Source organism: Triticum dicoccoides, chromosome 7B, assembly GCF_002162155.2.
Source record: "Triticum dicoccoides isolate Atlit2015 ecotype Zavitan chromosome 7B, WEW_v2.0, whole genome shotgun sequence".
NCBI classification, from domain to species: domain Eukaryota; kingdom Viridiplantae; phylum Streptophyta; class Magnoliopsida; order Poales; family Poaceae; genus Triticum; species Triticum dicoccoides.
Genome location: NC_041393.1, coordinates 51010814 through 51022133, shown reverse-complemented (window position 1 = coordinate 51022133; position 11320 = coordinate 51010814).

Here is an 11320-nt window from a genome sequence, read left to right as displayed (position 1 = left end):
GGCTGGCGGGGTCGGGCCCCCGGCTTATAAGGCCGACGGGGTGTAGTGTCCAGGTCGGACATGGCCAGGTAAGCCGGTTCAATTTTTTTAAAATAAATCTTGACACAGAAAAACTGATAAAAATAAATACTAAACGGAGTCAAAAAATCCTAAAATAAATTTCATGGTCCTCTAATAATACCGCGGACAAAGTGAACATTTATTTGGGCATTTTTTTCCTAATTCCAATAAAATGGCAATGAAACTTCGAATACAATTCTTATTTGATTTTAATATTTTCCCTCCAATATTTTTTATTTTGGAGAAGTCATTTTATCCCCTATCTTTCATTTTCATATTTAGAAATATTCGAAGAGAAAAATAATTAAAACCAATGATCCTCTTTTTAAAATTTGAGAAAAACTCAAATATGAAAATAACGTAATGCCCAACTCTCTTCGTGGGTCCTTGAGTTTGTTAGAAATTCTAGGATCAACTAGAAAGCAATGATTTTGTTTTACTATAAACAGTAGGATAAAACCCCACTGCAATTTTTTATAGATAAAAGAGCAAAGTAACAAGTAGTCTTAAAGGCTTGAGGTAAGCCTTTAGAAGAAGAAACTAAAGAAAGAAAAGGAAGATAAAAAGAAAAGAACAAGCCTACAAAAGAAAAATAAAATTACAACAGGGCTTCTAGCCAATCAGAGAATTGTCTCTCATGCTTTTTCTTCATTCTGAATCTTAGAAGCTTGAGTTCCTCCAGGAAAATGAACTTCCATCCTTGGAATGATGATGCAATGTTTTCAAAAATCTTATTGTTTCTAGTTATCCAGATGGCCCATGCTCCAAGAATGATGATCTCCATGTAAAAGGGGTAATTTATTTTGTCCTTGAGATCTTGGAATGCTTCTAGCACTGACAAGTTTGGTGTTCTTGTTGGACATATAAAGTCCCAGCATTGCTGAACAAAGGGACAACCCCAGAAAGATGATGTAGTGTTTCTTCCTGTTGACATCCTCTTACTGCACAATTGTATGCCTCCAATACAAAGCTCTTTCTTCTCAGCAGATTCCTTGTGTTAACTCTGTCGTGGAGCAGTTGCCAGAACAATAATTTGTGTTTTGGCTGACATGAGCTTTGCTAAATCCAGTTGAAGTGTTGAGGAGTTTGCTTGTGTCCAATTAATATTTTATATGCTTTGATAGATGAATAGAATTCATTCCCCCAAATGTAACTCCATGTGTCCAAAGAGTCCAATAATTCAGATTGTCTCATAGAGATGCAAATATCCTCCATTTGTAAAAATTGCTCATATGCCTCTGTTGTCACCGGTAGATAGAAAAGATCATGTAGGTATTCTGTCTGCAGCACTTGTTGGATGTTCAACTCTGGATTTCTCACAAAGGAGTATAACTGGTGGAATCTGTGTTTGAGTACTACCTGATGCCATAGATCATCCCAAAAAAATGCACTGACACCATCTCCCACATTGCATCTAGCAATATCTTTGTATTGATCAATGAGAGCTAAGTTGGATTTCCACCAAAATGATCCTACCATGATGTCTCCTGGTAGTTTCCCATCATTGTAGTAAGTTTCCCAAATCAGGTTGACCCTAGGTATGTCATGTCTGTTGAAGAGTTTGTGTAGATTCTTCATGAGCAGAGTTTTGTTGTGTGTGTAGATATCTAATACACCTAGACCTCCCTGTTCCTTGGGCCTACGCACAGTGTGCCAAGCCACCAATGCAGGTCTGCGACCCTCCATGTCAGGGCCTCTCCAAAGATAGTGCCTCAAGTATTTTATTATCTGTTTCTTTATTGTAATAGGAATGTCCAGACAACTCATGAAGAAGACTGATAAAGATGTGAGCACTGATTTGACCAGGAGTAATTTGCCTGCTTGAGTCATGAAAATAGAAATACCTGCCAGTCTGTTTGCAATCCTGTTAACAAGAGGGAGACATTGTTCCACAGTTGGTTTGTATATTCCCAATGGAAGGCCAACGTAAGTAAAAGGGAATTGCCCTCTGGCACATTGAAGTGTGTTTGTAAAAAGTTCTACCCTGTCCTCAGAAATGTTTAAAGGGACCATGAATGACTTCCCATAATTCACTTTGAGCCCTATTGCAGAAGCAAAAGTATTGAGTACGACCTTCAGACAAAACAACTACCTACTATCTTCTTGCATAATTACAAGAGTGTCATCTGCATATTGGACTATTGGGAAGTGAGGCCAAGAGTTGACTTGAAGTGGTGCAGTGAGTAGGTTTAACCTCATGGCTTTGTTAAGAACAGATTGCAATAGATCAGCAGCAAGCACAAAAATTAAAGGAGAGTATGGGTCCCCCTGTCTCACTCCTCTTCTGATGTAAATTTTTTTCCCAGGTACTCCATTCAGCAATAAAGATGATGATGCAGTTGGAATAAAGCTTTCATCCATGAAATCCATTCATTTCCAAAGCCTTTAGCTTTAAAAATATCGAAGATTGCTTCATGCTCAATTGTATCAAAAGGCTTTCAAAATCCAGTTTGATTACTAATGTTTGCTCCCTAGACTTATGGCATTGGTGAATATACTCATAAGCCCATCCTAGGCAATCCTGTATCACTCTGTCTTTAAGGAAGCCATATTGGTTGTATGCACCATTTGAAGAATAACTCCTTGCAATCTATTGGACAGCAATTTTGTAATGATCTTTAACACTCCATTTAGCAAAGAAATTTTCCTAAAGTCATTTGGAGAAAGTGGCACTTCCTTTTTGGGAATTAGAGTGATGAAAGATGTGTTGATACTCTCAAGGTTTACATTCCCAGCATGAAAAGCCATAATAAGTTCAGTAACATCTGTTTTGATGATATCCCAACAACTTTTGATAAACTCATTATTAAATCCATCTGGGCCTGGTGCTTTATCTGCTGGCAGGTTATTAACCACATCATTTATTTCTTCTTGGATAAAAGGCTTTTCCAAATCAATGAATATATGCGGGTCCACTGTGTTTTCATAAAAATCATTTAGATCAAAATGCATGGAATGCCCATTGGACTATCCCAATCTATTTTTAAAAGCCTCCCATAAGATTGCTGCCTTGCCTTCATGGTCTGTGACTTCAACTTGATCCTTGTTTAACAGCATGACACCTATGAGCTCACTGGAATCCCTTCTACGGTTGCGGGGCATGGGGATCGTGAGTTGAGTAGGACTAGCAGACGAAATAGAAGGATTTACCTAGGTTCGGGCCGCAAAGATGCGTAAAACCCTATGACCCTGCTTTGGTGGATGTATTAGCGTTCTTGAGCTCTCTAACTAGCTCTAGGTGCTGCGAGGTTCGAAAGAGCCGAATCCCTTCTCTGTGTGCCATGGGCCTCCTTTTATAGGCGAAAGGGGCTGCCAGAGTGGCGCACAGGAGGTGGAAAGTGCTACAGTACTACAAGTTTATCACTAGTATTATAGGACAAGACGCATTTAATGCGAGGCTTAGGTGTCCCTTCGCTTTATCGGGGACGGGGGCGAGGCCCGTACTGTCCATCGCCGCTCCTCCTGGCTCCGACACGCGCCCCTGGCCAACGGTGCATGTGGTGCCATGTAGGCAGGCAGGCAGCTAAGGTGGCGCGGTGGTGGAGCCTCCACGAAGGTTTGCATGTTGCCACGCGGGTGCCTGCCCAGCTGGTTGGGTCGGCAGCCGCATGCGAACGTCGGCGGTGACTTGGCTTGTGCGGGCCTGGTGGCAAGGATGTTGTCGAGGGTCTCATGGGTTCCTTCAGTGAGGATAGTTGCCTTCCTATCCTCTTTTGACCTTGAGCATTTTATGTCTTCACAAATATCTGCATGCCACCACGGAGGTGCCTCCCGAGCCCTGTCCCAACACTTTCGTCGAGTGCTGGTGGGCTCAAGGGTTTCTCACTCCGGTTGGCGTGGGCGAGCTGCCCCGACAAAGGTCTTGCCAGGGCTGCTGAGGCAGCCCCGGCAAGGGTCCTTCGTTGTTGCTTCTATTGTCCTTGTGGCCTCGGCTTTCCTCCGGCTCCCCTTTCATGCCATGTTATGCGCGACCGTGGCGGGAGGCCCTGACTGCCCATGCATAAGTAAAGGGGTGAAAAGCAGGGCCCCTACTTGTGTACACCGACAGGAGCCCCCGGTCTTGGGCCACACATAAGCGCAGCACGTTGTTGGGCCAGGCCCAGAACGGTGCGCGGGCAGTTGGGGCAGATTTTTACCACGGCTATTGTTCTGTCCGCTGCGCTTCCCACGACCCGCGTTGAACGCGCGACTTGGGGGTCGCACGCGTGCATGACGTGGGCATGCTGGCGTCACCTTGTGGTGGATAGTAAAGAGGCGGCTTGTGTGTCTCTTCGAGACCGCAAGGCCGCCTCCCATTGACTGCCCTCGCTCGGGAACCGTCATTCCACGCGCCCCACCGTTCCCTCCCTTTGCGCGACATTTGCTGCATGCATAATGCAGAGCGAACGGTAGGCGTGCGGGACGTGCATAGTCGCGAGCGTGCGGGTCGATTCCTAGGAGCCTTCAATGGAGCGGGGAGGGCGATCGACGGCCCCACTTGCTGTCACTTCAAGAAGCCGGATTGGCCGAGAGGGGGCGGCCGGGCCTTGCCCCCGCCCCTTTATAAAGAGGGGAGCGGGAGGAACGGTGCCCCTCACACTATAAAAAAAATACACTTCCGTGATGATACATGTTTGTCACAGTACGTCGCGTTTTTTGTCATGCATGTACATCCATGACAAATTTATGAGAGAATCAAGATAGTCATACTTGTGCTATCGTAGAAGTGTTCCATGACATTACCAAAATTATCATCACGGAAGTGTCCACTTCCATGACGATAAATCGCGCGTCACAGAAGTGCTTTCGTCAAGGGTGACCGACACGTGGCATCCACTATAACGGAACGCCGTTAAGCTATCGGGTTGGATTTTGGATCCGATAACCCGTTAACAGCCCCGACCAATGGGAAATTTCCACGTGTAAAATTCTGATTGGCCGAAGGGGACACCTGTCAGCTCGTCAGTGGGCCAGATGTTGCCCGTCCATTGGAGGAGACATGCCTATGATACGTCGACACGTGGCTGGGCCCAACAGAGGCCCATATAGGTTAAAAAGGTCGGCCCAGTCAAAGGCCCGTAAAACTTAATCAGGTACTAGTGGGCCATCCCAATAACGGCATGCTTAATAAAGGCCCATTTACGGCCTAAAGCATGATCTGGCCCGTTAATTGTTCGCCCAATATTTGGGCCCATTTATGGCCCGAAGCCAGATCTGGCCCGTTAATTGTTCACCCAATATTTGGGCCCATTTGCGGCCTGAAGCCAGATCTGGCCCGTTAATTGTCCGCCAAATATTTGGGCCTAACTACAGCCCAGTGACTTTCGGCTTGTTAGAGGCCTGATGTAGACATGGGCCCATTTCAGCCTGGTGTGACTTTTGTCCTGGGAATGGCCCGTGCTGCCCATGAGCCATATATGGTCCGACGGGACATCGGGCCCACTAATGGCCCGTGCTAAAGGTGGCAACAGTTAAGCCCAACATGACTTTTGGCCTGTTAAAGGCCTGTCGCATAATTCAGCCCGTTGATACCTGTACTAAGCTTTCGGCCTCTTAAAGGCCCATGATATTAGTTGGCCAACTAAGGCCCGAGATATGTTTCGGCCTGGTAACGGCCCGTGAGCTAACTGGGCCCAAAACGGCCCGGTCTATATTTCGGCCTGCTGAAGGCCCGTCGACGACTAGTGAAAATTGAGGCCCAAGATGCATGTTGGCCTCCTAAAGGCTCATGGTTTCATCCCGGGCGTAACAGGCCAGTACAATATTCATCCTGTTAATGGCCCAACGCTACCTGGGCCAAACTAAGCGCTGGGTCGACAAAAGTGTCACGCCCAATATGCGGTACTATCCTAAAGAGACTCGAAGGTCCCACCAAGGATAGAACCGCATATTGAAACGCTTTTGCAAGGTGGATATCATTACATCAACATTACATAATACATGGGGATACATACATAAGGCATACAATGCCACATGAATACAACATCACAATACATAAGAGCACCATCCGACTACGGATGAATCACAAACAGAAACTCAAACGACATCCACCCTGCTAGCCCAGGCTGCCGACCTGGAACCTATCCCCTGATCAAAGAAGGAGAAGAAGAACTCAACGCAAGCAAGCATCGCTCTCACGTCATGATCATCGCATAACCTGTACCTGCAACTGTTGTTGTAGTAAACTGTGAGCCACGAGGACTCAGCAATCCCATTACCATGGGTATCAAGACTAGCAAAGCTTAAAGGGAAAGGAAGGGGTCAAGTGGTGAGGCTGCAGCAGCGACTAAGCATATATGGTGGCTAACATACGCAAATAAGAGCGAGAAGAGAGCAAGCGGAACGGTCGTGAAGCTAGCAATGATCAAAAAGTGATCCTGAACTCCTACTTACGTCAAACATAACACAGAAACCGTGTTCACTTCCCGGACTCCGCCGAAAAGAGACCATCACGGCTACACACACGGTTGATGCGTTTTAATTCGGATCTGGTGTCAAGTTATCTACAACCGGACATTAACAAATTACCATCTGCCTATAACCGCAGGCACGGCTTTCGAAAGATTATACCCTGCAGGGGTGTCCCAACTTAGCCCATGGCAAGCTCTTGCGATCAACGAAGGAATAGACCTTCTCCCTGGAAGACCCGATCAAACTCGGAATCCCGGTTTACAAGACATTTCGACAATGGTAAAACAAGACCAGCAAAGCCTCCCGCTGTGCCGACAAATCCCGATAGGAGCTGCACATATCTCGTTCTCAGGGCACACCGGATGAGCTAGACGTTGAGTTGGCATAGACCCTGGTTGCCCAGGGGGCGCCGGACATCGCTCGGTTTGGACCAACACTTAGACAAGCACTGGCCCGGGGGGTAAAATAAAGATGACCCTCGAGAGCGCGACTCCCAAGGGAAAAAGGACTAGGTGAGGCAAATGGTAAAACCAAGGTTGGGCCTTGCTGGAGGAGTTTTTTTCAAAGCGAACTGTCAAGGGGCTCCCATAAATCACCCGACCGCGTAAGGAACGCAAAATCTGCGAACATAACACCGGTATGACGGAAACTAGGGCGGCAAGAGTGGAACAAAACACTAGGCAAAAGGCCAAGTCTTCCACCCTTTACCAAGTATATAGATGCATTAATAATATAAGGGATATTGTGATATCCCAACCAAAATCCTGTCCACCATGGAGAAATCTTCAACTTCACGTGCAACTAGCAACGCTATAAGAGGGGCTGAGCAAAAGCGGTAACATAGCCAAGCAATGGTTTGCATAGGAAAGGTGTCAAAGGTTAGAGGTTCATGGCAATATGGGATGGCTTCATAAACAGGTGATAGGTAGCGCAGCAAAGCGATAGAACGAAGCAACTAGCATAGCAATGATAGTAGTGAGATCCAGGGTAGCGGTCATCTTGCCTGAAATCCCGCAAGGAAGAAGAACGAGTCCATGAAGAAGACAAACGGGAGCAGTCGAACGAATCCTCACAATCCCAACATTACCGGAACTAAGAACCAACACCGGAAAGAAACAAACAACATGGTAAATGCACAAGCATAAACATGGCATGATGCACAAACGGGTATGATGCATGTCCAGTTTAAAGAGGCATGGCATAGCAAAGTGCAACAAACAACACTACAAATTAAGTGGAGCTCAATATGCAACGAGGTGCATATTGACAAAACACCACATCAATTATTGAGTTTAATCTCGGCTATGTACCCAACAATATTAAATGTTGTTAAACATGGCAAGAGGTGAAACATAATAAAACTACCTATCTAAGCAAGTTTAAATGAGGCCGGAACAACAAAACAACAATTCCGGAAAATCCTCATGTGCAATTTATGAATTTGGTACTGTTCTGCCCTAAACACAATTTTAGAGTTGTTAAACAGTAAAACAAAGTGCACCAAGTTAATCTAGGGATTTTTCCACCCCATTTACATATAAAGTTTATTAAAATTGGAGCTACGGTTATTTAGTTATGAAATAAATCATTTTAGCATGGCATTTAAGCAAATTTAATCAAATATCATGTTAAACATTTTAAACATGGATGAAACTGGCATATTATTAATCTACACAAAATTCTAATCATTTTACATGTTGAAAACATTTTAATATGATGCATGGTTATGAAGTTATTAACAATTCAAAATAGGGGCATTTTCTGTAAATAATAATGCATTGGAAAAATGTTAAAATACACAGACTGGTAAAAAAAATATGCACGGGCCCGAAGCAGCACTGTGCAGCGGCCCAGATGAGGATTCGGCCCATGTGGCTGAGGTGTGCAATAAAACCAGGAAAACAGAGCAAAATGGTGCCGGCTGGGATTTGATCCCACGACCTCCTGCATAGAGGAGCAGAGCGCTGACCAGCTAGCCTGACCGAGTGTTTGTGGTACAAAAAGCTCCTTGTATCTTTTGAACTATCTTACAGCAGGTTGTGCGCTGCACGGGGCAACCGGCGTCGACTGCAGCGACCAAAGGCGGCGGCCTCTGCGGCAACAGAGAAGCGGCAGGGGTGCGGAAATAGCTCGAGGGTGCTGCTAGCCTGCTAAGCGAACCACGGAGCAGCGCCGGGGCATGCGCGTGCATGTGTGGAGGCGCTGAGTGTAGGTGCTCATGTGCGCAAAAGTCAGAGATCAAGGCCATGGCGTCCATGGCCTCGAGCGCGACGGGATCGACAGCTACGTGGACGGATTCGACAAGGGCACGAGGCTGGGAGGAGCGACTGCTCACCAGGGGCTCGAGGAAGACGACGAGGGGGCTGGAGACGCGACATAGAGGGTGAGGCGCTGATCAGGGTGGCACCCTCGGGCCCGTGAAGCAGGGGAAGAAGACGGCGACAATGGCGTTGGCTTGGCGTCCCTCGACGACGGATTGGAAGAAGGTGTCGTAGAGGACGGCGAGGAAGCAGATGAACGCGCTGGAGGTGGATGAACTCGATCGGAGGGTCACCAGCGTCGCGGACGCGCTCCCGGTAGCGCTCGGCCTCACTCGGGGAAGGACAAGCGGGGCAGGAAGAGCCCCTGTTGGGTGGCGGCGGAGACGGGGAAACCCTAAGGGATTAGGTGCAGACATCGAGGGGGGGTCTTATAGAGGGGGTGCGGGCACGGCTGGCTCGGCGACCGTGGCCATGTGGGCGCCATGCCCTTTGCTTTTACCATGAGGGAGAGAGGGCAAGGAAGAGGAGGAACAGGACGCTGGGAGGCTGCAAGTGGGGTCAGCGTGGATGCTAGCATGGATCACGACACGGGAGGGCGAGCGAAGGAGGCTACACGCGCGGGGAAGCTGGGCCGGCCTGGAGGTGAGGCCCAGCTGGCTGTTGCGGCCGGCTGGCAAGAGTCCCAGGGCCTTCTCCGGTTCTTTTGGATTTCTGTTTATATGAATAAACAGCTGCAATAAAAGAAAAGGCCAGGGGCTAGGAGAGGAGAACGAGAGATATAAAAAATATCCCTGCAATCTAGGAATTATGAAGTGTTTGAATAAATTGTTTTGGGCTTTTTTAGAGGTAGAAAAATAACTCGAGTTTGAATTTGTTCAAACTTGATGCATTTTTGAACCCAACCAAAACAACTCCAAGTAGGATGAAATTTGGCAGAGAGGTTTAGGAAATGGTCTAAAATTTGTAGGGAAAGGATGAACATTAATAGAGAAGGGAAAAGTGGCACTTGCAGAAAGAAATGAAGTAGAAGGAAAGGAGAAGGTGGTGATGTATGATCATGGATTTAGAGAGATAAGGCAAAGTGGTGATGCACACACATCAACTAGAGCAACACACAACATATATAAGGGGCAATGTACAAGAAGATCATGACAACAACATAATGCAATATGATAATGAGATGGACATGGCAGTGCAATAAAAACCAAATGATGAACATGATGCAAGAAACAAAATATGAAAATGGCATCCATCAAGATCATGGCATAGACATATATGAATGAAATATGCAAAACAAACGACAAGAAAACAACCACGAAGGAAATAACATATCGCATCTCCGGAAAAGGCAAGAGTTGGAGTTACGAATATGGAAAGTTGTATCCGGGGCGTTACAACACTCCACCACTACGAGAGGATCTCGTCCCGAGATCTAGGATGGCACCGGAGGGAAAAGGAAGAGGAAGAAAAGAGGTAAACTAAGTTGCTTCTTTGACAAACGAGTGAAACGAATGAACCTTGAGAGGTTGAAAAGTTGCAAGAAGAACACAATAGAGTTGAACGAAATTGGTAGCACTCCGATAGAAAAGAGAAAGAAGGAACATCATGTGAACCTTGGAGTTGCAAAGCTATGGATGACGAGCACAATGGACAAGAGGGAATTGAAACCACTCTGATTGAAACGAGATAAATAAGGAACAAGGAATATCAAATTCGGACCACACTCCGGTTGAAAAGAGATGCAAGACTTGATAAGATGAAAAGAACTTGAAGAGATGACACAACACTCCGGTTAAATGGATAAGCATGGAAAGAACACGATCCTCAATTCGAGATGATGAGTGAAGAGAGCAACATCACAATGCCTCCAGAAAGAAAGAATAGAAGCTAGATTGTTGGGATAAAGGGACGGAGAAGAAAATGAAATCTTCTGCCACAAATGAACTTGGAAAGCATCCTTGCAAGAAGGTTAAAACGTAGTTGTTGGAAAACCAACAATGAAAAGAATAAGCTTGTAGTGGGCTTATGGAAAACTTCTCAAAATCGAGGCGAAATTCTGCCACTAATGGAAACAATAGATTGGATTGAGGTCAACATGGAGATGACAACTCCTTTCGCCGAGAGGATAGGAGAAAAACTTGGATCATTGATAAGCACCACAATAGCAACATTCCTTAGGGAAGGCTTTAGGTGAAATATAACCCAAGATAATTCCAACAAAGAAGTTGATGGATTTAAAATACCTCATTCTTGAAAACAATATGAATCATGAACCATGAAGGAAATTGTCAAGAATGATATAACACCACCTCAAAAGATAAGGTAGAAAGAATTGCACTTCGAAATGCAAAAGAAGAACAGTTGAACTCCTCAAAACAAAACATGTGTTGAGCACCATGTTTATTTTAGAGTAAAGCTTGACGGATCATAACTTCAAGAGAAATCTTGAAGAACAATTGAAGAATGAAAAGAATCCTTGATGAACCACCATGTAGAGCCTCCATGAAGAACTCCGGTAATGAAAGGATGATAGAAAGAAAGAGAAGTTGAAAACACAAGGTGAAACCTTGCGATGATTTAGATGGAGCTTCGCGATGAGATACTGTGGA